This window comes from Daphnia magna, linkage group LG1, assembly GCF_020631705.1.
Source record: "Daphnia magna isolate NIES linkage group LG1, ASM2063170v1.1, whole genome shotgun sequence".
NCBI lineage: Eukaryota > Metazoa > Arthropoda > Branchiopoda > Diplostraca > Daphniidae > Daphnia > Daphnia magna.
In genome coordinates this window covers 777291-805164 of record NC_059182.1, presented here as the reverse complement: position 1 = coordinate 805164, position 27874 = coordinate 777291, and the positions used below count along the sequence as shown (strand labels likewise).

General features: G+C 40.8%; 8 long non-coding RNA genes across 22 annotated transcripts; 4 read left to right on the top strand and 4 right to left on the bottom strand.

The window, feature by feature from the left end:
• The first annotated feature begins 1778 nt into the window (after window positions 1–1778).
• Window positions 1779–3702, top strand: LOC123474031. Its single transcript, XR_006648643.1, has 4 exons — window positions 1779–1892; window positions 2093–2982; window positions 3045–3489; window positions 3562–3702. It is a non-coding gene; the product is annotated as an uncharacterized LOC123474031 (long non-coding RNA).
• Window positions 3250–3790, bottom strand: LOC123474037. The gene is made up of 3 exons (XR_006648654.1): window positions 3649–3790; window positions 3444–3571; window positions 3250–3369 (listed from the first exon to the last, which is right to left on the bottom strand). It is a non-coding gene; the product is annotated as an uncharacterized LOC123474037 (long non-coding RNA).
• Window positions 3791–11182: 7392 nt separating this feature from the next.
• Window positions 11183–13413, top strand: LOC116935375. Of its 4 annotated transcripts, none has more exons than XR_006648585.1 (7): window positions 11183–11343; window positions 11434–11611; window positions 11750–11917; window positions 11979–12080; window positions 12140–12227; window positions 12317–12472; window positions 12797–13413. It is a non-coding gene; the product is annotated as an uncharacterized LOC116935375 (long non-coding RNA). The 4 variants fall into 4 exon arrangements; XR_006648586.1 differs by having other exon boundaries at window positions 12140–12240; XR_006648584.1 differs by having other exon boundaries at window positions 12140–12472.
• A 131-nt stretch (window positions 13414–13544) lies between these two features.
• LOC116921170 lies at window positions 13545–24772 on the bottom strand. Of its 12 annotated transcripts, XR_006648599.1 has the most exons (16): window positions 24533–24772; window positions 24005–24332; window positions 23445–23833; window positions 22938–23382; window positions 22684–22865; window positions 22062–22595; window positions 21891–21961; window positions 21112–21384; window positions 20915–21012; window positions 17606–17874; window positions 15078–17552; window positions 14810–14987; window positions 14504–14671; window positions 14340–14442; window positions 14193–14280; window positions 13545–14123 (listed from the first exon to the last, which is right to left on the bottom strand). It is a non-coding gene; the product is annotated as an uncharacterized LOC116921170 (long non-coding RNA). The 12 variants fall into 12 exon arrangements; XR_006648601.1 differs by lacking the exon at window positions 24005–24332 and having other exon boundaries at window positions 15078–17874; window positions 24533–24577; window positions 24643–24772; XR_006648600.1 differs by lacking the exon at window positions 24005–24332 and having other exon boundaries at window positions 15078–17874.
• On the top strand, window positions 22637–23177 carry LOC123474038. Its single transcript, XR_006648655.1, has 3 exons — window positions 22637–22778; window positions 22856–22983; window positions 23058–23177. It is a non-coding gene; the product is annotated as an uncharacterized LOC123474038 (long non-coding RNA).
• A 194-nt stretch (window positions 24773–24966) lies between the features above and the next one.
• LOC123474036 lies at window positions 24967–25764 on the bottom strand. Its single transcript, XR_006648651.1, has 3 exons — window positions 25622–25764; window positions 25367–25564; window positions 24967–25280 (listed from the first exon to the last, which is right to left on the bottom strand). It is a non-coding gene; the product is annotated as an uncharacterized LOC123474036 (long non-coding RNA).
• Window positions 25210–25868, top strand: LOC123474007. Its single transcript, XR_006648626.1, has 3 exons — window positions 25210–25344; window positions 25404–25593; window positions 25689–25868. It is a non-coding gene; the product is annotated as an uncharacterized LOC123474007 (long non-coding RNA).
• Window positions 25869–26266: 398 nt separating this feature from the next.
• Window positions 26267–27650, bottom strand: LOC123474032. The gene is made up of 2 exons (XR_006648646.1): window positions 26465–27650; window positions 26267–26407 (listed from the first exon to the last, which is right to left on the bottom strand). It is a non-coding gene; the product is annotated as an uncharacterized LOC123474032 (long non-coding RNA).
• Between the last annotated feature and the right edge of the window lie 224 nt (window positions 27651–27874).

Genomic DNA, 27874 nt, shown 5'->3' with positions numbered 1-27874 from the left:
CCAACAAGAAACTGCTACGCGATCTCGACACATTACGACCAATTTGGGACGAAAAACAACAACTGATACGAGTGACAGGTAGAGTAGGTCCAGCCTTAAGAGATCTACTTATTGAACCACCGATACTTCTCCCTGCAAATGAGAGAATAGTCGACTTGCTGATCCACCATCATCATGTCAAACGGAAACACACCGGTGTTCAATCAACATTAACCTATCTCCGTAATCGGTTCTGGATTATTCGTGCTCGACAACGCATCAAGAGTGTCATCAAGCATTGTGGGAAATGCCAACGAGCTCAATCGCGCCCTTTCGACGAAGAAGCCGCTTCCATGCCTTTGGATCGTACCAAGAAGGCACAGCCATTCGAAATCATTGGAATTGATTATTTCGGGCCGATGTACGTTTTGGAAGAGGTCCTTTTGATTGAGAAAGACAAGGAAGGGAACGATGTCGAGAAAACTCGAATTGGTGAAAAGAAGGTGCACGCGTGTTTATTCACTTGTGCCGTCACAAGAGCTGTACATCTTGAGCTCGTGACAGACCTTACCACGAAAACGTTCATGCTCGCTCTACGCAGAATGATGTCCAGAAGAGAAGATTGTAAGACAATCTATAGCGATAACGCATCAACATTCACATGCGCCGCTAAACTTGTAACAGAAGACCCTACTTTAGCAAATTGGCTATCAAGTAAGGGAATTGAGTGGAAATTCTCTCCGAGCTTGGCACCCTGGTGGGGCGGGTTTTGGGAGAGAATGGTGCGTTCGGTAAAGGAACCGTTACGCAAGGTATTAGGGAAAATGAAGGTGAGCTACGATCAACTTCACACCATCCTGGTGGAAATTGAAGCAATCGTGAACTCACGACCCCTCACATATGTTTCCGGAGACGCACAAGCGTATGAAGTGCTATCTCCACAAAGACTTTTGACTGGAAGACAGCCTGGCGCCACGACGGAGACTTCCGAGCTGACCACAATGAGCCGCAACGAGCTGATCGACTTAGATAAGCAACGTAGCGAACACGCTCTAACTTGGTGGAGGCTATGGCAAGAATCTTACTTGTCCGACTTAAAAAGATTCCATTGTCGCAAGGGAAAGGGTACTAGAATCCCCCGCGTTGGCGAAATCGTCCTGCTAAAGGAGCCAAATATCAAGCGTGTTTCATGGCCTACGGCCATTATAACGGAATTGATTCCCGGCTATGACGGCAAGATACGAGCTGTAAAGTTACGTCTTCGTTCAGAAAAGGAAACAACACGAGGTCTCCAGACCATTTATCCATTGGAAATTCAACATGACGTGGATCCGCCCGTCAATGTTTCCGTAGACGGATCTAGAGAAGCCGAGGCTGGCCAAGAAGAAGGAGGTGCATCCGCGCCTAAGAAGAAACCCCCTGCAAGAAGAAAAAGGAATCGCCGAGGAGGACTCGCGATTCCGGCGGGGGAGGATGTTGCGGATCACGACCCGCCACCTGACGGACAATTAACTAGGTCGGGCCGACTAGTTCGCAAGCCCACTATTTTTGATTTATAGTATGTGTAAGGCCGCCAGGGGTGCTGTGTTCAGCGTCTTCTTGGTGGCCGATCTCGGTTAATGTTCCTTCTTCGCAATTGTTCAACAAGGTAGAGCAGACGCTATTATAAGTTGTGTCAGAGTCTGAATAAAAGCTAGAGAATCAGCAACAATTTACCTGAGTCAAGTGTCTTCAAATCAGTAATTACTTATCAGGTATTATCAGTAAGAGTAATTATTGTCAGTTATTTCAGTTCTATTTCATGTAATCTCCTTTAAAAACGTTTTTTCCCACTTTCTCATTTTTGCTCGAGTTCATCGTCTGACCAGGTCTGACCAGGGCTGACTGCCACACAAGGCTGGAAACTAAACCACGTAAGCAAATTCTACTGTAGTGCAAAGCTGCATATTTTGTAGACAGAGAAGCTGGCATGGTAATTAGGATTTCAGTTATTTAGTGCATCGTTAGTGGAACCAGCAAGTAAAGTACATCGTAATTTGTTACAATTTAATAGAAAAGAAAAGAAAAATCTTTGGTTTTTTACTGATGATAAAAATTTTTGGAACCTTTTTAGTCAGTGTGGATGAGCTAGTTGAATTCACATGTCCAAAATTGAATTGCAGATTCTCTGTACCACAGACTACATCTGTACAAATACTGCACTGTAAGTAAATTTGAATTTCCATCATGTTGGTTAGCACTAGCATAGACAACGAAGTGGTCTATGGTCGTTTTTTCCCAAGTCCACTTCGTTGTCTATGGCACTAGTACTAGCTGATAAGTCAACGACAGAAGAGTTGCTTAAAAGTAATTTTTAATTTCTTTTTCCAAGAATGGTTAATGGTGTAAAGTTTTAATTAAAACATTTTAGCTTCTACAGAAAAACCAATTCCGACAATCATGTGAGTGAACTGCTGATGGATATCTAATTGAAAAAATTTCTCTTCAGAATTCTTTTAAAAAAAATAAGACTGTAAAAAAAATAGTGATTTCCAATATTATTTAAAAGCTTTACCATGATGTAATAACAATTTGGTTCAGGACAGCCTTAAACAAAACTCTTCTTTAACCCCAGGTTTTTAAAATGAAGTGTAGCAGATATGACTTGGTTAACATAGTTATGGCTACGTCTACCCATGGCGGGAAAAGGTGAACAGCTGACTGTTGTATGTGTGACAGTGTGAGATTGAAGATTTCCTAGACAGAATTCTGGCTACTTGTTATTCGGTACCACCTTTTATGTAATTTTAGACAACATCCAGTAAGTCATATCAATTAAAATTGTAATCCTTATTATAAACACATCTGTGAACAAAGAGTTAGCTTCAGGATTGAGATTCCTCAACACATACAACAAGGACCCCATTTCAAGTTGTAGCATCCAGCCTTTTCTCAACTGCCATGTAGCTTCTTTTTACAGGATAGAACAAGGATTCTCCATTGCAGTTGGAGATGTTACATATGGTAATGCTTTTTCATAGAGTTAGTTTGGTTTTAATATTTTAAGCAAACATTTGTTGTATTAGGGCTGTTAGGCAGAGCACTGCTTAAGAAAGCAGTACAGTGGCAATTTGGTAAGTATGACTTCGGACGTTTCTGCTAGGAGTTCAAGAATCGCGAAGCAATTGAACAACCACATCTGTACTGGAATTAGTATGATGGGATATTGGTATGTAAATGATATTGCAAGTTTATTTCTTACAGGGTGATCAGAATAACCAAAAAATTGGGAACAGTGACCAAAACACGGAAATGTGAAGTTTATTTTCATGGATTCAAAGAAAGGCTAAAAAAACAAATAACCTATATATTGTTGAAAGCTTCCTTTGTGTAGTTTCAAATGCCAACAACCTTATTTTTGAAAAAGAAAAAAATAAGGCATTAATAAGGAATAGTATGTTGGAAGGAATGACTTTGGTCTTTACTCCTCTGTTGGAATTTGCATGCTACCATTGTCTTCGTCCGTCACAGGTATCTGGCCTTCTCAACCAGATTACGTGCTATTTTACTTATGGTTTTTATTCATTGTTGTTCAAATGCTAGGACAAAATCACTTCACAAGTAAAATCGGATTGTGATGTGATGAAATTAGTTCTCAATGTAGATGAGGATCTTGAAAAATCTCCATACCTTATGTCAGCTGTAAAAGTGTTGAAGGTGTTGGTGAATGGACATATTGAGTCCTAGAATAATGTCAATGACAGTGTAAACTATGAGTCAGCAAGGTAATTATCTTTAAAGCAATAAGCCATAGTTTCAAAATAAAGTTTTTATATCCCCATCAAACTCGTCGCTGACCGTTGCAACTCGTAGTGTTCTTCATAGGAGCGGACCGACTCCTACATTAGAGGAAATTGACACGCGTGATTCCAATAATGTTTGGGAACTTCTGGCTTCAGCCACCAGGGGGATGTCGAATGTTTCTAGTCTCTTGGATCACTTACATTAGATATCAGATTAAATCGGCCCTGTTCTTCTATTCCCATTGTTTTGTTCATCTGTTAATATTAGTTTTAAAAAAACGAGAAATAGATTTTACTATAAAGATAGCCGTTTATCGCCACACAGGCACAAAAAATTCAAACAAAAGGATAATAGGGAACTCTGAGAACTCAATATATTCGACGTCCCCCTGGTGGTGGACGCCAGAAGTTTTCAAACGTCATTGGAATCACACAAGACACAACTCGATTTCCTTGTTTTCACTCAGGTTTCAGGGTTTCCTTATTTTTAGATGATTCGTTGTTCGTTTCTCTCAATATGGCGCCAAAAGGTTTTCAACAATCTGTTTCGCTTTTTCTTTCGTTAATATGGTTTTGGATTTTGGTGGATCATCAATAATCGTGCAGGTATTCACATGTTATCTCAGTTTCACGTGATCCAATATATCTCCTTTAGATTTTCCCCCTCTTTCTCTGTTTTGCTTAACTTTATCTGACTTCACGGAAGGCTGAAAACGACGTAAGGAAATTCTACTGTAGTGCCAGGCTGCATATTTTGTAGACAGAGAAGCTGGCATGGTAATTATGCTTTAAGTTATTTAGCCAAATAGTTACAGTTCACAAGGGAATATCTGTTGTGGAATTCAATGTTAAATCCAACCTTAAACTGGAGGGGTTTTGCACCTCTTACACACAAAGACAGCTTTGATTGGTGCTCTGAATCAGCATTGTCTTGAAGAAATGGCTGCCCACCAGTAGCTTTTCTTTCTCTTAGGTTGTTGCACAGCGTGTAAGTGTTAAACAATGCAAAGATAGAAATTTAAAATATGTTGTTGATGTAAAAAAAAAAAATAGAAACATGGCCAACAGATTTCATACTGAACAGAAAACTTAAATTTCCATTCGAATGATTTACTAAAACTGACTATTTTGACATCTTGCATCAATAAAGGGCTAAAGGTTATTTTTATTGCAGATTTTCAGAGATTTAAGACATTTTAAAATCACTCGGCATCCAACCAAACCATACTTTTCAGGAATTATTTCTTTTAATATTTGTAATCATTTTCTTTATTTGTTAGCAGCAAAGAAAACCTGAATGCTGATGTAAAAGACCTTAAATGGATCTGATTAACACCAAAGAATTCCAGAGGAAGAATATTGAACTTGAGTACCATTATTGAAATTGTCAATGGTTCATCATCTCCGATTTTTAGCATAAATGATGTGGCAGTCGTTGTTAGTTATGGAGTAACTATATTTGGACGTCAAAGCGGCTGATGTTAGCGCCCATTTTTGGGCAATTTTGGAAGAAAAGCAGTTCCAACTAAGCCATTAGATGGTATCATCACTATCATGTATGTATGTAGTTCACAACAAAGGTTCAGTTATTAATTAATTAATTAATGGAGGAATCCAAACATTTCTATAAAACTGTACATTGCTTTTTAATGCAGGAATAGACAAACACAGAATAAGTGTTAGCAATACAATTGCTGTTGGCGAAAACGGATCTGGTTTGATGAGATGTCATTCTCGAGGATCACCTACATGGGTACGTATTGTAACAGATTCACTGGGTTTAAGGGATGTATTCAGTCATAGACAGCTTACACGACACACACACACAGCATTACACAGTAACAGCACTGACAGCACTAACAACTAGTCTGAATCACTACATTGGACTGCCCCTCTGGCCGGTCATAGACGGGCTTTTGAGTCCTCTGACATCCGGCCAGAGTGGCAAAGTCCATTGACATCGCACATTTGCATCTCCTAGCATCCGGTGCTAAGCGACAAAGTACATTGGCGCTACATCCCCCCTCCTACCTACTGACATGGGTTCCCTAAACTGGATAACAAACCCCACAAGGCATAACAAATAGAGTCCCCTATGTCTTCTACTTTACCATTTGGTAAAACTAATCCGGGTTAAACACCAATATTCAAACGACTGCATTCGGATCGGGCTTGCCTTGATCCTCTTCTTTCTCCTTCCTCTTCGAAGGATCTCCTGCCCGGGCTAGCTCGTCCCTCAGTTCTTGAATCTGGCGCTGTAGGTCTTGCACCTTGTCAAGGCCTACTGCCCCGACTGCCGGTTTCTCGCACTCTCTACGCGAATCCTCGTACCCCCTCTCATAGGCTGTTTTTACGGCATCTGCGTGAAGTCTCGCCTCCTCCAGGAATTCTTCACACGATTTAATGCCCAACACGTAAAGCCTCTCGTAGAGAGCCGGGCTCAATCCCCTGAAAAGGTGGTCTATGCGCACCTCTTCGGCCATGTCTGGCTGAACCATGCGACACATGTCCATAACATCATGGTAGTATTCCGTGATGTCTTCCTCCTTTCCTTGGACCCGCATGCGCAGCTTCCTTTCCGTCTGCCGCTTCAGGTTTACCGCCACGAACTGCTTCAGGAAAAGCGTCTTGAGCCCACGCACCTCTCTGTAGTGTGCTGGCTCGTCCTCAGTTCCGGCTACTTGGACCTCCCGGTCCTCCCAGTGCTCTGGGCGTGCGTTTCTCGCCTCAAGGCCTACAATCCATTTGTAGGCAGCACCCTCGAGCGAAACATCAATAGCCCTTGCAAGATCGTTATTCGACCAACGATTATGGCGACCAATCCTTTCGAACCGGTCTATCCACTCCATTGCGTTTTCCTTTGGCGTGCCCCGGAACTTTTCCGGCTCCTTGTAGTGGAACATTGGGCGTTCCGCCATGTCTTCCTCCTCTTCCAAAAACGGGTCCCACTCGAGTTCAGGATCTTCCAGAGACTGTCGGCTTGGCGATCCTCCTACGCTGAATCCGCCGCGTCCCTGTCTCACCGTTGCCGCTTCCTGTGGAGTACTAAACGCTCTAGGCCGTAGGCCTTCGCGCAGGCTTCTTCTTTCCAAGCCCACCCCTCGCTGCTCGTCGTTCCTCGCTTCCAACGGCTGTCCGCTGTCGCTACCCGACGATCTGTTGATGACCCCGGAGGTATCGGCTTCCACGCTAACTATGCGTTTCCTGTCGGCAGCGCCTTCCGCCCACGCCGACCCCTGCCACACCTCTCGGTTTCCAGTCACCGACCCCTGCGTTCCGAGCGAATTTGGGTCGTACGACTTCCTCCGCTGCTCGTCGATCCTTTCCTGGACACTGGAGACTGACACCTGCGGGATAAGCGACTCGCGGTCGTCGAACTCCGCCTGACGCGTGCGTGATCCCTGATCACGATCGACGACCCGCACTTCCTGCCGCTTCTCGTTACCCGCCCCGGTACGTGCGTTAACCCTTCCTTCGTTCCCTACCTCACGAGCCCCCTCGTGCTGGCTACGATGCAGCTACGGACTCGTATGCCCCTTCCGTCACCGCACCCCCTGCTTCCGGATTCCCAGAATCCTGGTAGCTCTGTGCGTCCTCGAATTCCTCGCCCCGTGGCTCGGAATCAGACTGGAATTGTGACGGATCTGGAACCTCCCGCGGTAGGGAAACTTCCCTGGACAACCACGTACCTTTCTGTCCCAAAGTGAGGTCACTCACTTCTCCAGGAGGGCCTCTCGAACGGCCCTTTGACCGAGCTGAAGCAGCGCTTGCTGCCTGCAATCCTGTTGAAGATCGTGCTAGAGGTGTTGCCGCCCTCAAACCCGAGTAATAGGTCTGAATCTCCTTGGCGGCCTCTTCAGCTGCTCGTCTACGGCTCCTTTCCCCAGCGTCTATTATCACACCTCTCCCGTGTGACATTCACACGAGGATCCGCTGCGATCCCACTTCCCAAATACACGCTCTCCCAGACCGTTGCTGTGGTCTCGTGCCCGGCAATAAATTGCCGAGTTCGATTTCCAGAGACCCCTCACAGCGAACGCCTACCTGAGTTAAAACGTGTACCTGATCAGTGAACAACGCAGTAGCATCTCCACCATGTAACAGATTCACTGGGTTTAAGGGATGTATTCAGTCATAGACAGCTTACACGACACACACACACAGCATTACACAGTAACAGCACTGACAGCACTAACAACTAGTCTGAATCACTACATTGGACTGCCCCTCTGGCCGGTCATAGACGGGCTTTTGAGTCCTCTGACATCCGGCCAGAGTGGCAAAGTCCATTGACATCGCACATTTGCATCTCCTAGCATCCGGTGCTAAGCGACAAAGTACATTGGCGCTACACACCTACATGGGTACGTATAATCATATTACGAATTGATATTTTGGTACTTCACTAAAGAAAAATTCTTTTAAAATGAAATTTAAAATTTCTGTTCATTCACAATCTGGCATAAAGGCAAATTTCTTATTCTGTGTTTGACTCACGGGTAAGCCTTCATATTTGTCGAAACAGTTTTTGCGAAGAGGAACTCTTTCTTAATTGAATATAATTCTTGTCAATTTTAGTAGCAAATTTCAGTTCAAATGAGACAAACTGGTCAGTTTGATGCATGCTTTTAAACTTTCTATTTGACATATTGATTACCGTATTAGTTTCATATCTGACGTAATTAGTCATGAATATTTGTAGTTACCATTTTTATCGTAAGCTGAGTGAGTCAATACTGTGTATAAATACTTGTTGGTAGGTACAGACATTTTCATATATTTTTTTCTCAGCAGCTTCTCGTCAAAATTTTCTACTGGAACCATTTGCCAAAGCGTGGATTAGCTTGACAATTGACTTCACAAATCACAACGACCAAGATTCTGGAATCAAGAATTAAAAGAGAACCGTCTGCGTACGTGCGTAGAGGACATTAGATGTGGATTCAACCGTTGGCCAATCGACTTTTGATTGATCGGGTTACTGGCCTTGGCTACGTGGATCTTGGGTCACATACCTGGAATTCAGAGAGAAACAGCTGTGATCTTTGGGATATGAAGTTATCAGGTATGTTTTTAGTCGCAATTGACCAAAGAATTCTGCTTATGTACAGTTGACAGAGCACAACAAAACTCGCGGTAATGAAGCCTGATTAACGTAAGCTGCCAAAATTCAGCAAAAATGCAACAGGGTAAGACCAGACTTTGGATGGAACAAAGAGCCGTTCGTCAGTGATGTTGATGGAATAACCGGCATCCTGATGTCTTCGCTGCTGCTATTTCTGCTATTATTGTTGCTATCCTGTGTTTAATGAGGTTTTTCCAGCACATTGGTGCGGTGACAAAATGTGTTTGATCATGTTGCATTCGTTACGTAACTTCTGAACAAACAGCAGCAGCTTCCGTTACGCCTCCGGTAACCAAATGGGTTATTACACCACATAAATTCCAACGGCTGCGAGATTTGCATGTACTATAGAACCGCAACAGGTAATTTTCGAAAGCGAGTTGAACGCTTTTATCCAAACACCCTAGCTATCAGCGGAGACATTCCCGAAATGGTGCAAGCTCGTGGGAAATTTGTGACTCTTATTGAGGAGGCGCGAAATCGCACTAGATTGTAATTAAGTTGTGTTTGCTTGACTGACAGGTTCGCGATCTGCATCCAAAAGAGTTGCAGTGTGTGCATGATAACCGCTTTCTTATTTTCTCCTAGCGTCTAAATTATTTCAAAATGACGTTGCCATAAATCCCGAGAGCAGGTGAATTACCAAATGTGCTGCAAGCCCAAGAGAGCGTCACTGGCCAAATATGCTTGAAATCCTAAGAGATGGCGTTATCGGCCAAATATGCTAGAAATCCTAAGAGATGGCGGTATGGTAAAATATGCAAGAAAGGCTATAAATGGCGCTAAGTACGGAACGGAATGAAAGCAGCAAAGATGGCGTTAACTACAAATGTGCCGAAATCCCAGAGAGGGCACTAACTACCATACGTGCAAGAAAGCCCAGAGATGGCACTGATGGCAAATGCATGGTTTCAACAATCCTTGAAGTTTAACAGTCGCTTATCGAATATTGCTTGGAATCGAAGTGTAAGTGAGGTTTCCACCAGCGCTCTTGAATCAAATCATTAAGAAAGATTAGCTGCTTAAATTTGTAGTAAAGGGGAATTATGTGTAGCAGCGAAGGGAGTATGCACGCACGTTCTGCACTTCAATTTGTTTGTTTGAAATACTTGTACATGGAAGGTGATGCAAGGAAAACTGCAATATCCAGTGTATGATCAAGCAAATTGTTTTCTGTGTAACGAAAGTATGCACAGAAATCAGAAAGCCTATAAATTGCTGCAACTGTTGCGAAATAAATAATGCAGACTATCTCAGGTCAATCAGGTGTATGTGGAATAAGAAGAATATCTCAAGTGAAGATTGAAACCTGCAAGTTAAGGAAGAGGCTCTCAATGTCCTCTATGGCAGATGCCCAAAATTTGGAAACAATGTTCAGCAACGAATTCTAGTAATTTGTTTTGCGAAAAAGTTGCAAGTATAACACCAGCTTTGAGATAACTCCCAGCTATAAGTTTTAGGCCAACAAAGTAGAAAGATCGTTTTGTTTGTTCGTAGTCTTGTTTGTGCAGTAACCTTATTCGTGAAGTTGGTATATGTGATACGAAAACTTGATTTTTTTCTTTGAATTTGTGGGTTTACTCGATTCTACGCTTCTATTTCAATTCCTTTGTTTATCTGTTAATATAAGATACAAAAATAGATGTGCAATAGTTTTAATATAAAGATAAAGATAGCCATTTATCGCCACACAGACACAAAATTCAAACAACAGGATAAGGGGGCATTCCAAAGTCCAGACCACTTAATACATTCGACTATTCTCCTGGTGGCGGACATGAGAAGTTCAACATGAATCTTGATTTTGTTTTTAATTTTTACGTGGAACCTGTTATCCACGTAAAAATGAAGTCGATTTTAATGATAGCTGTTAAATTTTGAATGAAAATCTAGTGTTTTTAACCAGGTCTAGAATTTAGTCAAAAATGAAAAAGTGAGAAGGCTATACCCTTCTCATTTTTGCCAAAATCGGCAAAAAACTAAATCTCTTGGAATCCGTTTAAAATCACACGTTATACTCAAAATCAATTGCTTATTTAGGAAAATTTATTTGTTTTCTCGTCAATTTATCTGTTTTCGAAATATTTTAAATAATTGACGCTAGTGCTACATTGTGCTAGCGCGCCAGCTTTTTTACCAATTTTTAACGTTTATTTTAGGAGTTTCAAGTCCCGCGAGACAACGAACTCAATTTTTTGAATTCTTGTTAAATTTTAAATGCAAATCACGTATTTTCTCATTAAACTGATGTTTAAAAAATACAAAATTGGCAATAAGTGGGGCTTATGTTGTCGGGCTTATTTCGAAGCTTGATATGTGATTGGGTTACAGATAGAAAAACAAGATGGCGTTATTGTTCTTCCAAGATGACTGAAAAGGTGTAACGAGTAAATTAGCTGTTAGCAAAGTTTCTTAACTTTCTTTTGCTTGAAAGGATTTCTCAAGTGAAAATTAACAGTAAGTTATCTACCATTCGATGTTTATAAGATTGTTATTTATGTGTTGGAAGTGTAACACTTCAACAAAATTGCTTTTTGTATCAAACAGGGTTTCCCTCATTATCAGCTATTCAGGCTGCTGATCCAGAAAATACTAAACTACCGATGTCTTTTTTCTGTTATGTCATCTCTCATTGAAGATGAGCTCAGCCCTTTTCAGTCTCCCATTTAACCAAATGGCATATCTCATTTCATTGAAATCATGATCTTTAAACTAAATGCACAAGGTGGGCTGTTGTTGAAGGAAGATCAATGATGAACATAGTTCCTTCGAATTAAATACCACCATCTTATTTCAATATTGTTTGTTGGCTCATAGTATTGAGTTAAAGTTTATTATATGAATTTTGTTTTTTTAATTTCAGTCTTCACTTACTTTGCATTGACATCTGATCAACCATTATCTAAATTATCCAGTCTACAGCAGTTTTCCATCCTAGCCAAAAATCAAACAGTAGTATCTCAATCATCCAGCCATCACTACTTCCGAACTTAAGTCAGCTATCGTTTATAGACTTCAACTTCTTTTCACGGTATCTTAGAATGGTCTATTTATCTGGAATTACAACAATCTGGTGTGATTTGTCCTCGTAGAACTTCGAAATTTTGGTCGTTGGATCCCGTCTTGACCATATCTTCACCTTTTTCCGTAGCTGACCAACACGCATAGACTTTAATGCTGTCGCCTTCATTGAGGTACTTCAATTTGATCTATTAGGACGTATTCTAATTTAAGGTTAAAATTCTCATCGTAGATTGTCAATTGTCCATCATCATCATGTCTGCCGAAAAATCGCTGTTCAATTCAAGTCATCAAGTCATGCCTCCTTACGGATCTTCCAAGTATGTTTAACTGGTGCCGTATTCAGAATTAATTACATTAATAAAAAATTTTGAGGTTGATTTATGGTTATTAAAATTTTAAATTCCAGCTTCCAGGTGTTTTTGTTTTCCTCTAAATCTCGTGTTTCTCTGCCTCAATTTGGCAAAGTCACAGAGAGACCATTCTTTTTTAGTGTTTCCGCCATGATTGTGACTAAAGGTTTCCTTTAGGTACGATCGCTTAATGCTCTGTCATATAGTCTACGGTAATTTAGTTTTCCTTTTTGAAATTTATTAGCTCTATTCTTATCTAGCGCCTGAACTAGTTTTAGTTTTTAATTGAGATATTCATTTGAACTTAAATTATCTGGGCACCCAAAATCATCAAGCTGTAAAATTTCTAGCACGAGGTATAGTGTTCGTTGTTATCTGAGAAATGTGGCGAATTTCTACTTTATAGACGAATTATTGCATTATGTATTGTGTTCTTCATGGTATGTGTTTTTACAGATGAGTATTATAGTTGGTTTTCTTTACTTGAGCTCAACATGTCTTTTCTAAAGTTCACCTTGTTTATTTTTTTGCTTTAGGCATCGGAAAGAGCAACTACATAGAGATAAACTGAGGATTTGGAGCTTGACATGTCACCTTGAAATGGGGACAGGAAAAAACAGCATGTTTCGTTAAGAATGGAGGGGAACCATCTTTCACATCTGACTTCCAGTTAAACTGGTCTGTTTTCCGAAAAAAAAGGCAACATTTTTTATTCAGACATTCTTCATTGGAATTCTCAAGTGATTGTGTTGGAACCTGTCACATACTCTGTCGACGATTTCCGTGGAACCTTTCGACGGCCTTCGAACATCGAGCCGATGTGACTGAACTGAATGAGGTTTCCGAAAGCAGCAATTGAAGAGTACAAATTTAATTTGAAAGTTTGTTAAGACAAAACATATTGTTGAACTTTGTTGGTTTTTTCTTGCCTTGATGGGTAGGGGGGTTGATGAAATGTACTACTAGAAAGTTTGAATTCTAAAAAGCGCTACAGCCAATAGTGAGATAACAAATTTTAGAACTTGACGGAATGTATGAACGAGTTGACTTGTAAACTTTGCATCGGCGTCGAGATAATAGCTATTGATATAGTAGCCTGAAAAGTGTAGTTGGGAATTGCAGGAAGTGCAAATATAAATTATGCTGCCAGCAAGGTAAATGTTAAGTATTTCTGATTCAATTCAAACACTAGGTGACAAAGTCCTCGTTCCTCTAGAATTACTAGAGGAAATATTTATTTAACTTCTTTTCTCTCGTATTATCTTTTAATAAATAGAAAATCTATAAATGGAATTAATTTTGTATTTACCCACCTCCACCCACAATTCCACCACTATTTCAAATTACATTTACATACACATACATACAAATACACATACATACATACATACATGCATACAATTAGTTAACCCGTTGGCTGCCACGCCATACAACCCATAGGTTGTTTTTCTACTTATTACGCATCGCGTCTGAAGGATCCACGAACAAAAGGGACTTGTCCGAAGACGAGTCCGGGCTGACACAGTGACGGAAACCTTTACAGGGAATGCACACCCTCGGGAATCCGCCACTGCATCGAACAAAGAGAAGTCCCTACTGGTGCATTGCCTACACGCCTTTCGGCGAAGGCCATTGCAACTGCCCCACCCCATGGGGTAGGACAGCGCGGCCGGTCCCTAAAGCTACAAAAAAAAGGGGAGCAAAATGGGTGGCAGCCAATGGGTTAACTCACAACCACAAAACAAAACAAACAATACCACAGAAGAAAGGGACGTTCCACGTTGCTCCGTACGCCACCACCATGAGTTTTTCGGGGATCACAAACCTTCCATAATGTTATCTACCAGTAGAAGTGGGCGTCACCTAAATAGCAAATACATAAATTTGAATACTGATGTAAACAATTCTTGAAACGGAGCCAGTTAAACTTACGTGGAAGATCCGTAAGGAGGCATGACTTGATGACTTGAATTGAACAGCGATTTTTCGGCAGAGATGATGATGATGAACAATTGACAATCTACGATGAGAATTTTAACCTTAAATTAGAATACGAGCTAATAGATCAAATTGAAGTACCTCAATGAAGGCGACAGCATTTAAAGTCTATGCGTGTTGGTCAGCTACGGAAAAAGGTGAAGATATGGTCAAGACGGGATCCAACGACCAAAATTTCGAAGTTCTACGAGGACAAATCACACCAGATTGTTGTAATTCCAGATAAATAGACCATTCTAAGATACCGTGAAAAGAAGTTGAAGTCTATAAACGATAGCTGACTTAAGTTCGGAAGTAGTGATGGCTGGATGATTGAGATACTACTGTTTGATTTTTGGCTAGGATGGAAAACTGCTGTAGACTGGATAATTTAGATAATGGTTGATCAGATGTCAATGCAAAGTAAGTGAAGACTGAAATTAAAAAAACAAAATTCTTATAATAAACTTTAACTCAATACTATGAGCCAACAAACAATATTGAAATAAGATGGTGGTATTTAATTCGAAGGAACTATGTTCATCATTGATCTTCCTTCAACAACAGCCCACCTTGTGCATTTAGTTTAAAGATCATGATTTCAATGAAATGAGATATGCCATTTGGTTAAATGGGAGACTGAAAAGGGCTGAGCTCATCTTCAATGAGAGATGACATAACAGAAAAAAGACATCGGTAGTTTAGTATTTTCTGGATCAGCAGCCTGAATAGCTGATAATGAGGGAAACCCTGTTTGATACAAAAAGCAATTTTGTTGAAGTGTTACACTTCCAACACATAAATAACAATGTTATAAACATCGAATGGTAGATAACTTACTGTTAATTTTCACGTGAGAAATCCTTTCAAGCACAAGAAAGTTAAGAAACATCGCTAACAGCTAATTTACTCGTTACACCTTGTCAGTCATCATGGAAGAACAATAACGCCATCTTGTTTTTCTATCTGTAACCCAATCACCTATCAAGCTTCGAAATAAGCCCGACAACATAAGCCCCACTTTTTTGCCAATTTTGTACTTTTTTAAACCTCAGTTTAATATGAAAATACGGGATTTGCATTTAAAATTTAACTAACAGATTCAAAAATTGAGTTCGTTGTCTCGTGGGACTTGAAACTCCTGAAATAAACGTTAAAAATGGGTAAAAAAGCTGGCGCGCTAGCACAATGTAGCGCTAGCGTCACACAGTACAATTATTTAAAATATTTCTAAAGCAGATAAATTGACGAGAAAACAAATCAATTTTCCTAAATAAGCAATTTATGTTTAGTATTACGTGTGATTTTAAACGGATTCCAAGAGATTTAGTTTTTTGCCGATTTTGGCAAAAATGAGAAGGGTATAGCCTTCTCACTTTTTCATTTTTGACTAAATTCTAGACCTGGTTAAAAACACCAGATTTTCATTCAAAATTTAACAGCTATCATTAAAATCGACATCATATTTACGTGGATAACAGGTTCCACGTAAAAATTTAAAACAAAATCAAGATTCATGTTGAACTTCTTATGTCCGCCACCAGGAGAGTAGTCGAATGTATTAAGTGCTCTGGATTCTGGAAAGTCTGGAATGCCCCATTATCCTGTTGTTTGAATTTTGTGTCTGTGTGGCGATAAATGGCTATCTTAAGTATCTTTATATTAAAACTATTTCACATCTATTTTTTATCTTATAAAAACAGATAAACAAAGGAATTGAAATAGAAGCGTAGAATCGAGTGAACCCATTAATTAAAAGCAAAAAAAAATCTAGTTTTCGTATCACATATATTGACTTCAGGGATAAGGTTACTGCACAAACAAGACTACGAACAAACAAAACGATCTTTCTTCTTTGTTGGCCTAAAACTTATAGCTGGTTGTTATCTCAAATCTGGTGTCATACTTGTAACTTTTTCGCAAAACAAATTACTGCTATTTTTTGCTGAACATTGTTTCTAAATTTAGGGCATCTGCCATAAAGAACATTGAGAGCCTCTTTCCTAAAGTTGCAGGTTTCAATCTTGACTTGAGATATTATTCTTATTCCACATATACCTGATCGACCTGAGATAGTCTGCATTATTTAATATCACAACAGTTGCAGCAATGTATAGGCTTTCTCATTTCTGTGCATACTTTCGTTACACAGAAAACAATTTGCTTGATCATACACTGGATATTGCCTTTTTCCTTGCATCACCTTCCATGTACAAGTATTTCAAACAAACAAATTGAAGTGCAGAACGTACGTGCATACTTCCTTCACTGCTGCACATTATTGCCCTTTACTACAAATTTTTCTTAATGATTTGATTCAAGAGCGCTGGAGGAAACGTCACTTACACTTCGATTCCAAGAAATATTTAATAAGTGACTGTTAAACTTCAGGGATTGTCGACACCATGCATTTGCCGTCAGTGCATCTCTGCTTTCTTGCACGTATGGTAGTTAGTGCCATCTCTGGGCTTTCTTGCACATTTGTAGTTAACGCCATCTTTGCTGCTTTCATTCCGTTCCGTACTTAGCGCCATTTATAGCCTTTCTTGCATATTTTACCACCGCCATCTCTTGGAGTTCTAGCATATTTGGCCGATAACGCCATCTCTTAGGATTGCAAGCACATTTGGCCAGTAACGTTCTCTTGGGCTTGCAGCACATTTGGTAAATCACCTGCTCTCGGGATTTATGGCAACGTCATTTTGAAATAATTTAGACGCTAGGAAAAAATAAGAAAGCGGTTATCATGCACACACTGCAACTCTTTTGGATGCAGATCGCGAACCTGTCAGTCAAGCAAACGCAACTTAATTACAATCTAGTGCGATTGCGGGCCTACTCAATAAGAGTTTAAAAATTTCCCACGAGCTTGCACCATTTCGGGAATGTCTCCGCTGATAGCTAGGGTGTTTGGATAAAAGAGTTCAACTCGCTTTCGAAAATTACCTGTTGCGGTTCTATAGTACATGCAAATCTCGCAGCCGTTGGAATTTATGTGGTGTAATAACCCATTTGGTTACCGGAGGCGTAACGGAAGCTGCTGCTGTTTGTTCAGAAGTTACGTAACGAATGCAACATGATCAAACACATTTTGTCACCGCACCAATGTGCTGGAAAAACCTCATTAAACACAGGATAGCAACAATAATAGCAGAAATAGCAGCAGCGAAGACATCAGGATGCCGGTTATTCCATCAACATCACTGACGAACGGCTCTTTGTTCCATCCAAAGTCTGGTCTTACCCTGTTGCATTTTTGCTGAATTTTGGCAGCTTACGTTAATCAGGCTTCATTACCGCGAGTTTTGTTGTGCTCTGTCAACTGTACATAAGCAGAATTCTTTGGTCAATTGCGAATAAAAACATACCTGATATTCATATCCCAAAGATCACAGCTGTTTCTCTCTGAATTCCAGGTATGTGACCCAAGATCCACGTAGCCAAGGCCAGTAACCCGATCAATCAAAAGTCGATTGGCCAACGGTTGAATCCACATCTAATGTCCTCTACGCACGTACGCAGACGGTTCTCTTTTAATTCTTGATTCCAGAATCTTGGTCGTTGTGATTTGTGAAGTCAATTGTCAAGCTAATCCACGCTTTGGCAAATGGTTCCAGTAGAAAATTTTGACGAGAAGCTGCTGAGAAAAAAATATATGAAAATGTCTGTACCTACCAACAAGTATTTATACACAGTATTGACTCACTCAGCTTACGATAAAAATGGTAACTACAAATATTCATGACTAATTACGTCAGATATGAAACTAATACGGTAATCAATATGTCAAATAGAAAGTTTAAAAGCATGCATCAAACTGACCAGTTTGTCTCATTTGAACTGAAATTTGCTACTAAAATTGACAAGAATTATATTCAATTAAGAAAGAGTTCCTCTTCGCAAAAACTGTTTCGACAAATATGAAGGCTTACCCGTGAGTCAAACACAGAATAAGAAATTTGCCTTTATGCCAGATTGTGAATGAACAGAAATTTTAAATTTCATTTTAAAAGAATTTTTCTTTAGTGAAGTACCAAAATATCAATTCGTAATATGATTATACGTACCCATGTAGGTGTGTAGCGCCAATGTACTTTGTCGCTTAGCACCGGATGCTAGGAGATGCAAATGTGCGATGTCAATGGACTTTGCCACTCTGGCCGGATGTCAGAGGACTCAAAAGCCCGTCTATGACCGGCCAGAGGGGCAGTCCAATGTAGTGATTCAGACTAGTTGTTAGTGCTGTCAGTGCTGTTACTGTGTAATGCTGTGTGTGTGTGTCGTGTAAGCTGTCTATGACTGAATACATCCCTTAAACCCAGTGAATCTGTTACATGGTGGAGATGCTACTGCGTTGTTCACTGATCAGGTACACGTTTTAACTCAGGTAGGCGTTCGCTGTGAGGGGTCTCTGGAAATCGAACTCGGCAATTTATTGCCGGGCACGAGACCACAGCAACGGTCTGGGAGAGCGTGTATTTGGGAAGTGGGATCGCAGCGGATCCTCGTGTGAATGTCACACGGGAGAGGTGTGATAATAGACGCTGGGGAAAGGAGCCGTAGACGAGCAGCTGAAGAGGCCGCCAAGGAGATTCAGACCTATTACTCGGGTTTGAGGGCGGCAACACCTCTAGCACGATCTTCAACAGGATTGCAGGCAGCAAGCGCTGCTTCAGCTCGGTCAAAGGGCCGTTCGAGAGGCCCTCCTGGAGAAGTGAGTGACCTCACTTTGGGACAGAAAGGTACGTGGTTGTCCAGGGAAGTTTCCCTACCGCGGGAGGTTCCAGATCCGTCACAATTCCAGTCTGATTCCGAGCCACGGGGCGAGGAATTCGAGGACGCACAGAGCTACCAGGATTCTGGGAATCCGGAAGCAGGGGGTGCGGTGACGGAAGGGGCATACGAGTCCGTAGCTGCACGTAGCCAGCACGAGGGGGCTCGTGAGGTAGGGAACGAAGGAAGGGTTAACGCACGTACCGGGGCGGGTAACGAGAAGCGGCAGGAAGTGCGGGTCGTCGATCGTGATCAGGGATCACGCACGCGTCAGGCGGAGTTCGACGACCGCGAGTCGCTTATCCCGCAGGTGTCAGTCTCCAGTGTCCAGGAAAGGATCGACGAGCAGCGGAGGAAGTCGTACGACCCAAATTCGCTCGGAACGCAGGGGTCGGTGACTGGAAACCGAGAGGTGTGGCAGGGGTCGGCGTGGGCGGAAGGCGCTGCCGACAGGAAACGCATAGTTAGCGTGGAAGCCGATACCTCCGGGGTCATCAACAGATCGTCGGGTAGCGACAGCGGACAGCCGTTGGAAGCGAGGAACGACGAGCAGCGAGGGGTGGGCTTGGAAAGAAGAAGCCTGCGCGAAGGCCTACGGCCTAGAGCGTTTAGTACTCCACAGGAAGCGGCAACGGTGAGACAGGGACGCGGCGGATTCAGCGTAGGAGGATCGCCAAGCCGACAGTCTCTGGAAGATCCTGAACTCGAGTGGGACCCGTTTTTGGAAGAGGAGGAAGACATGGCGGAACGCCCAATGTTCCACTACAAGGAGCCGGAAAAGTTCCGGGGCACGCCAAAGGAAAACGCAATGGAGTGGATAGACCGGTTCGAAAGGATTGGTCGCCATAATCGTTGGTCGAATAACGATCTTGCAAGGGCTATTGATGTTTCGCTCGAGGGTGCTGCCTACAAATGGATTGTAGGCCTTGAGGCGAGAAACGCACGCCCAGAGCACTGGGAGGACCGGGAGGTCCAAGTAGCCGGAACTGAGGACGAGCCAGCACACTACAGAGAGGTGCGTGGGCTCAAGACGCTTTTCCTGAAGCAGTTCGTGGCGGTAAACCTGAAGCGGCAGACGGAAAGGAAGCTGCGCATGCGGGTCCAAGGAAAGGAGGAAGACATCACGGAATACTACCATGATGTTATGGACATGTGTCGCATGGTTCAGCCAGACATGGCCGAAGAGGTGCGCATAGACCACCTTTTCAGGGGATTGAGCCCGGCTCTCTACGAGAGGCTTTACGTGTTGGGCATTAAATCGTGTGAAGAATTCCTGGAGGAGGCGAGACTTCACGCAGATGCCGTAAAAACAGCCTATGAGAGGGGGTACGAGGATTCGCGTAGAGAGTGCGAGAAACCGGCAGTCGGGGCAGTAGGCCTTGACAAGGTGCAAGACCTACAGCGCCAGATTCAAGAACTGAGGGACGAGCTAGCCCGGGCAGGAGATCCTTCGAAGAGGAAGGAGAAAGAAGAGGATCAAGGCAAGCCCGATCCGAATGCAGTCGTTTGAATATTGGTGTTTAACCCGGATTAGTTTTACCAAATGGTAAAGTAGAAGACATAGGGGACTCTATTTGTTATGCCTTGTGGGGTTTGTTATCCAGTTTAGGGAACCCATGTCAGTAGGTAGGAGGGGGGATGTAGCGCCAATGTACTTTGTCGCTTAGCACCGGATGCTAGGAGATGCAAATGTGCGATGTCAATGGACTTTGCCACTCTGGCCGGATGTCAGAGGACTCAAAAGCCCGTCTATGACCGGCCAGAGGGGCAGTCCAATGTAGTGATTCAGACTAGTTGTTAGTGCTGTCAGTGCTGTTACTGTGTAATGCTGTGTGTGTGTGTCGTGTAAGCTGTCTATGACTGAATACATCCCTTAAACCCAGTGAATCTGTTACAATACGTACCCATGTAGGTGATCCTCGAGAATGACATCTCATCAAACCAGATCCGTTTTCGCCAACAGCAATTGTATTGCTAACACTTATTCTGTGTTTGTCTATTCCTGCATTAAAAAGCAATGTACAGTTTTATAGAAATGTTTGGATTCCTCCATTAATTAATTAATTAATAACTGAACCTTTGTTGTGAACTACATACATACATGATAGTGATGATACCATCTAATGGCTTAGTTGGAACTGCTTTTCTTCCAAAATTGCCCAAAAATGGGCGCTAACATCAGCCGCTTTGACGTCCAAATATAGTTACTCCATAACTAACAACGACTGCCACATCATTTATGCTAAAAATCGGAGATGATGAACCATTGACAATTTCAATAATGGTACTCAAGTTCAATATTCTTCCTCTGGAATTCTTTGGTGTTAATCAGATCCATTTAAGGTCTTTTACATCAGCATTCAGGTTTTCTTTGCTGCTAACAAATAAAGAAAATGATTACAAATATTAAAAGAAATAATTCCTGAAAAGTATGGTTTGGTTGGATGCCGAGTGATTTTAAAATGTCTTAAATCTCTGAAAATCTGCAATAAAAATAACCTTTAGCCCTTTATTGATGCAAGATGTCAAAATAGTCAGTTTTAGTAAATCATTCGAATGGAAATTTAAGTTTTCTGTTCAGTATGAAATCTGTTGGCCATGTTTCTATTTTTTTTTTTTACATCAACAACATATTTTAAATTTCTATCTTTGCATTGTTTAACACTTACACGCTGTGCAACAACCTAAGAGAAAGAAAAGCTACTGGTGGGCAGCCATTTCTTCAAGACAATGCTGATTCAGAGCACCAATCAAAGCTGTCTTTGTGTGTAAGAGGTGCAAAACCCCTCCAGTTTAAGGTTGGATTTAACATTGAATTCCACAACAGATATTCCCTTGTGAACTGTAACTATTTGGCTAAATAACTTAAAGCATAATTACCATGCCAGCTTCTCTGTCTACAAAATATGCAGCCTGGCACTACAGTAGAATTTCCTTACGTCGTTTTCAGCCTTCCGTGAAGTCAGATAAAGTTAAGCAAAACAGAGAAAGAGGGGGAAAATCTAAAGGAGATATATTGGATCACGTGAAACTGAGATAACATGTGAATACCTGCACGATTATTGATGATCCACCAAAATCCAAAACCATATTAACGAAAGAAAAAGCGAAACAGATTGTTGAAAACCTTTTGGCGCCATATTGAGAGAAACGAACAACGAATCATCTAAAAATAAGGAAACCCTGAAACCTGAGTGAAAACAAGGAAATCGAGTTGTGTCTTGTGTGATTCCAATGACGTTTGAAAACTTCTGGCGTCCACCACCAGGGGGACGTCGAATATATTGAGTTCTCAGAGTTCCCTATTATCCTTTTGTTTGAATTTTTGTGCCTGTGTGGCGATAAACGGCTATCTTTATAGTAAAATCTATTTCTCGTTTTTTTAAACTAATATTAACAGATGAACAAAACAATGGGAATAGAAGAACAGGGCCGATTTAATCTGATATCTAATGTAAGTGATCCAAGAGACTAGAAACATTCGACATCCCCCTGGTGGCTGAAGCCAGAAGTTCCCAAACATTATTGGAATCACGCGTGTCAATTTCCTCTAATGTAGGAGTCGGTCCGCTCCTATGAAGAACACTACGAGTTGCAACGGTCAGCGACGAGTTTGATGGGGATATAAAAACTTTATTTTGAAACTATGGCTTATTGCTTTAAAGATAATTACCTTGCTGACTCATAGTTTACACTGTCATTGACATTATTCTAGGACTCAATATGTCCATTCACCAACACCTTCAACACTTTTACAGCTGACATAAGGTATGGAGATTTTTCAAGATCCTCATCTACATTGAGAACTAATTTCATCACATCACAATCCGATTTTACTTGTGAAGTGATTTTGTCCTAGCATTTGAACAACAATGAATAAAAACCATAAGTAAAATAGCACGTAATCTGGTTGAGAAGGCCAGATACCTGTGACGGACGAAGACAATGGTAGCATGCAAATTCCAACAGAGGAGTAAAGACCAAAGTCATTCCTTCCAACATACTATTCCTTATTAATGCCTTATTTTTTTCTTTTTCAAAAATAAGGTTGTTGGCATTTGAAACTACACAAAGGAAGCTTTCAACAATATATAGGTTATTTGTTTTTTTAGCCTTTCTTTGAATCCATGAAAATAAACTTCACATTTCCGTGTTTTGGTCACTGTTCCCAATTTTTTGGTTATTCTGATCACCCTGTAAGAAATAAACTTGCAATATCATTTACATACCAATATCCCATCATACTAATTCCAGTACAGATGTGGTTGTTCAATTGCTTCGCGATTCTTGAACTCCTAGCAGAAACGTCCGAAGTCATACTTACCAAATTGCCACTGTACTGCTTTCTTAAGCAGTGCTCTGCCTAACAGCCCTAATACAACAAATGTTTGCTTAAAATATTAAAACCAAACTAACTCTATGAAAAAGCATTACCATATGTAACATCTCCAACTGCAATGGAGAATCCTTGTTCTATCCTGTAAAAAGAAGCTACATGGCAGTTGAGAAAAGGCTGGATGCTACAACTTGAAATGGGGTCCTTGTTGTATGTGTTGAGGAATCTCAATCCTGAAGCTAACTCTTTGTTCACAGATGTGTTTATAATAAGGATTACAATTTTAATTGATATGACTTACTGGATGTTGTCTAAAATTACATAAAAGGTGGTACCGAATAACAAGTAGCCAGAATTCTGTCTAGGAAATCTTCAATCTCACACTGTCACACATACAACAGTCAGCTGTTCACCTTTTCCCGCCATGGGTAGACGTAGCCATAACTATGTTAACCAAGTCATATCTGCTACACTTCATTTTAAAAACCTGGGGTTAAAGAAGAGTTTTGTTTAAGGCTGTCCTGAACCAAATTGTTATTACATCATGGTAAAGCTTTTAAATAATATTGGAAATCACTATTTTTTTACAGTCTTATTTTTTTAAAAGAATTCTGAAGAGAAATTTTTTCAATTAGATATCCATCAGCAGTTCACTCACATGATTGTCGGAATTGGTTTTTCTGTAGAAGCTAAAATGTTTTAATTAAAACTTTACACCATTAACCATTCTTGGAAAAAGAAATTAAAAATTACTTTTAAGCAACTCTTCTGTCGTTGACTTATCAGCTAGTACTAGTGCCATAGACAACGAAGTGGACTTGGGAAAAAACGACCATAGACCACTTCGTTGTCTATGCTAGTGCTAACCAACATGATGGAAATTCAAATTTACTTACAGTGCAGTATTTGTACAGATGTAGTCTGTGGTACAGAGAATCTGCAATTCAATTTTGGACATGTGAATTCAACTAGCTCATCCACACTGACTAAAAAGGTTCCAAAAATTTTTATCATCAGTAAAAAACCAAAGATTTTTCTTTTCTTTTCTATTAAATTGTAACAAATTACGATGTACTTTACTTGCTGGTTCCACTAACGATGCACTAAATAACTGAAATCCTAATTACCATGCCAGCTTCTCTGTCTACAAAATATGCAGCTTTGCACTACAGTAGAATTTGCTTACGTGGTTTAGTTTCCAGCCTTGTGTGGCAGTCAGCCCTGGTCAGACCTGGTCAGACGATGAACTCGAGCAAAAATGAGAAAGTGGGAAAAAACGTTTTTAAAGGAGATTACATGAAATAGAACTGAAATAACACCCTGCACGATTATTGATAATCCACTAGAAGCCACAACCACATACATGAAGAAAAAGCGAAACAGATTGCTGAAAACTTTCCCCGCCATCATGACTAAAACCAGAGACGCGTATAGGGCTGTTCGACATCTTTTTTAAGATTTGTTGAAATCGTGAAACGCGGCAACTCATGTATTTTTTCGTCTGCTACGAGTGACTTGTGTAGTTCTGCGAAATATAAATTTTTTTAAAAAACAGTGATAGAAAACGGGGTTGTTTTGAAGTTCTGATGTGTTTTCTTTATATATTAGTTCGTTATAGTGTTAGTGTTTAACTATGTCACTGTCTAATTATGCCAGTGGACTTAGTATTGAGGCCAAAACACGTTATTTGGAAAAGTTACAAATGTTTAACAGTGATTGTCCATATTGTATTCCTAATTCTCTGTGGAAACACGGTTTAGACTGTTGTCCAATTGTTCCAAAAATTGCTCCCTCAGATATCTTCATATATCTTGTTGAAACGAAAAGCTATCAAAATCATATTCCATCTATGATGTAATTCTTATTTCTTTCGCAGGTTCTCAGTGACTACGACTTGAGTGTCCTTCGTGTCTGTTACCCTCAGATTCTGCCTCCTGAAATTTGCAACATTTTATGGGATAAAATTCTTCGTGCCTGTTACCATACACTACTTGACGGGTATTCGGCCTTTTTTACGCACCTTTATGTAAGACCGTATCCGATTTGAAATTCTTTAGATTTTCCGCTGTAAGAAAATGCACGAACGAAGGTCGTGCACTAATGCAGTTAGACTTCAGGCATTTTCAAGTCAAAGTGGAAAGCTTGACACGTCTAAGACCTCTTCCTGACCCACATATTGTCGAAACATACATAAAGGCATATTATTTACCTGAAAATTCTTTGGAAAAATGGATTCAAGAACAAACGGTAACTCAATCAAATTTAGTATTAATACCGTTGTCATTAATTTAAGAAATTCGCGTCGTCAGCAGCTAATAATTTTGTTTATGCCTTTGTTGAAGGAATATACTCCTAGGCAGATGATGAATCTTCTTCAATGCGTAAGTCAAGGCAGTAAAAAGATTCGGCTGAACTTAACTTACTTCATGGAAGATTTAGATTTGAATCGTCGATAAAGCTCTTTGTTATGATTCAAGTGATGAAATTTTTGTTAATTGAGAAATATACATGACATTCCATTACTTGTTGTCTGGCTTTCAATTTTGAGTTTAGATAAATATTTACAAAATATTACTCGAGATCTAGAAAATTAGCTTAGTTTCACTTAATTATATTTTACTTGCCTCAATTTGATAACAGTTGTATTGAAGGTCGATTGCTTTACGCAGAATGCATTTACTTCACTTTCACTGTCTTCCCAGCCTTCATGTCTGATATGAATTATTGGTCAAATCGAAACATGCAACCACATGAATGGATCCGACATCTTACTAGCAAATGCTTAGACCAAGTTCCTTCATAACCTGGAATCTTCTTAATGCAAAATTATAATTCCCTTCGTACACAGCCTACTAACGTTCCATACAAATAATCTTAAACTGACAATTTTTTTATGTAAAAATAACCCTGAAAGTATGTGTCAAGGAATGGTGTCAAGTTTAATGCAGTAACAATTGTACAAATATAATGGTCATCGTTTATTACTTTACAGCAAAAACGAAACAACGGGGAGACGAACTTATTCCTTGTCATCATCATCATCCTTTTCCTCATTGTTGATCTAATAAGGTTCATAATTAGTAATGAAGCCGACATTAAAAACAGTATTGTTACTTACATTGAAGTATCTGAGTTCATAAGAGGTCTTAACCCCCTTTTCTATCACTGTTTTTTAAAAAAATTAATATTTCGCAGAACTACACAAGTCACTCGTAGCAGACGAAAAAATACATGAGTTGCTGCGTTTCACGATTTCAACAAATCTTAAAAAAGATGTCGAACAGCCCTATATGACGTGGCGTGCTTGAGAGCGTGACTCCAAGTCTCCAATAACGTTGGGTAACTGCTGACGTCGCCACCAGGTGAGTGTTGAATGGTGTTCTGTGTTGTGTTGTGTGAAAAAAGACTACCTACGTTCGATATCCCCCTGGTGGCAGACGCCAGAAGCTCCCAAACATTATGGTAGCCACGAGCCTGGTCCGCTCCTATGACAAACTGCGAGTCGCTACGGTCGGAGATGAGTTTGACGGGGATTCCCAAACTCTGTAAACGGTATTAGGCTTTCGGTTACGGTATTAATCCGAAATGTTTATTTTGCAGGAGGATGATGGGAATGATAACGTGCATGCGATATTACCGAAGTCTACATGGTAATAAAAAAGTAGAAAGGTTAAACACTGTCCCAGTGCACACTAGTATCGTTCATACACCAACCGGCTGTTACCCCCAAAAATAAGCAATTGGTAAGTCAATGGTAACGGTCGTTCAATGGGTATGGCGCTACGGTGGCCGGTCTTGATAATATCAGGACGAGCATGTGCGTCTATCACTCCCCAACGAAGGCCTAAACGGCCCTAATTCTTTTGAGCATTTTTAGGCCTGCCTTTTGACTCGTGGTGATATAGGTGGACCAACAAGGACATGAGTGTAGGCTACATGCGACATCGGCCTAGGGAATCGTCTTTAGGTCAATGCTAATAGGTTAAACACTGATCCCAGTGCACACACGTATCGTCTGGACTCAATCGGCCTTTTACCAAAGGTAAGTATACCAGTTAAGTCAAGGGATGGTATGAGCCGCTCAACGAGCAGACGGATTGTACGTGTGGCCCGTCGTGATAGTATCGCGTCGAGCATGTAGATATCACTCCAACGGACTTAACAACAGGCCATAGCGGCCATGGTATTTTAATTGATGTGATTTAATTTGAGGAACTAACTTCCGCCTCGGTCTACGGACCAAAAAGGAGCACGGGCAGGGCCTAGGGGGAAGTTCCCGACGGCGCTCAACCGTGACTAATGTGTTTGAAAACGCAGGATTACATATAGAGATGAGAAATCAAATATGACGGCATTTTTTCGCAAACGACGAAGAGACAAACGCCTTAAAAATGCCCTTTCACCCCTCCACATTCCACGGATCTCGGATGGATATGATGGAAACCGCGTAGAAGCAAGTATCAATAAAAGCAACGAACAAATGAACGTAACCTGTTCCGAAGCGAAAATCCTTCACTCCAGATGGCGA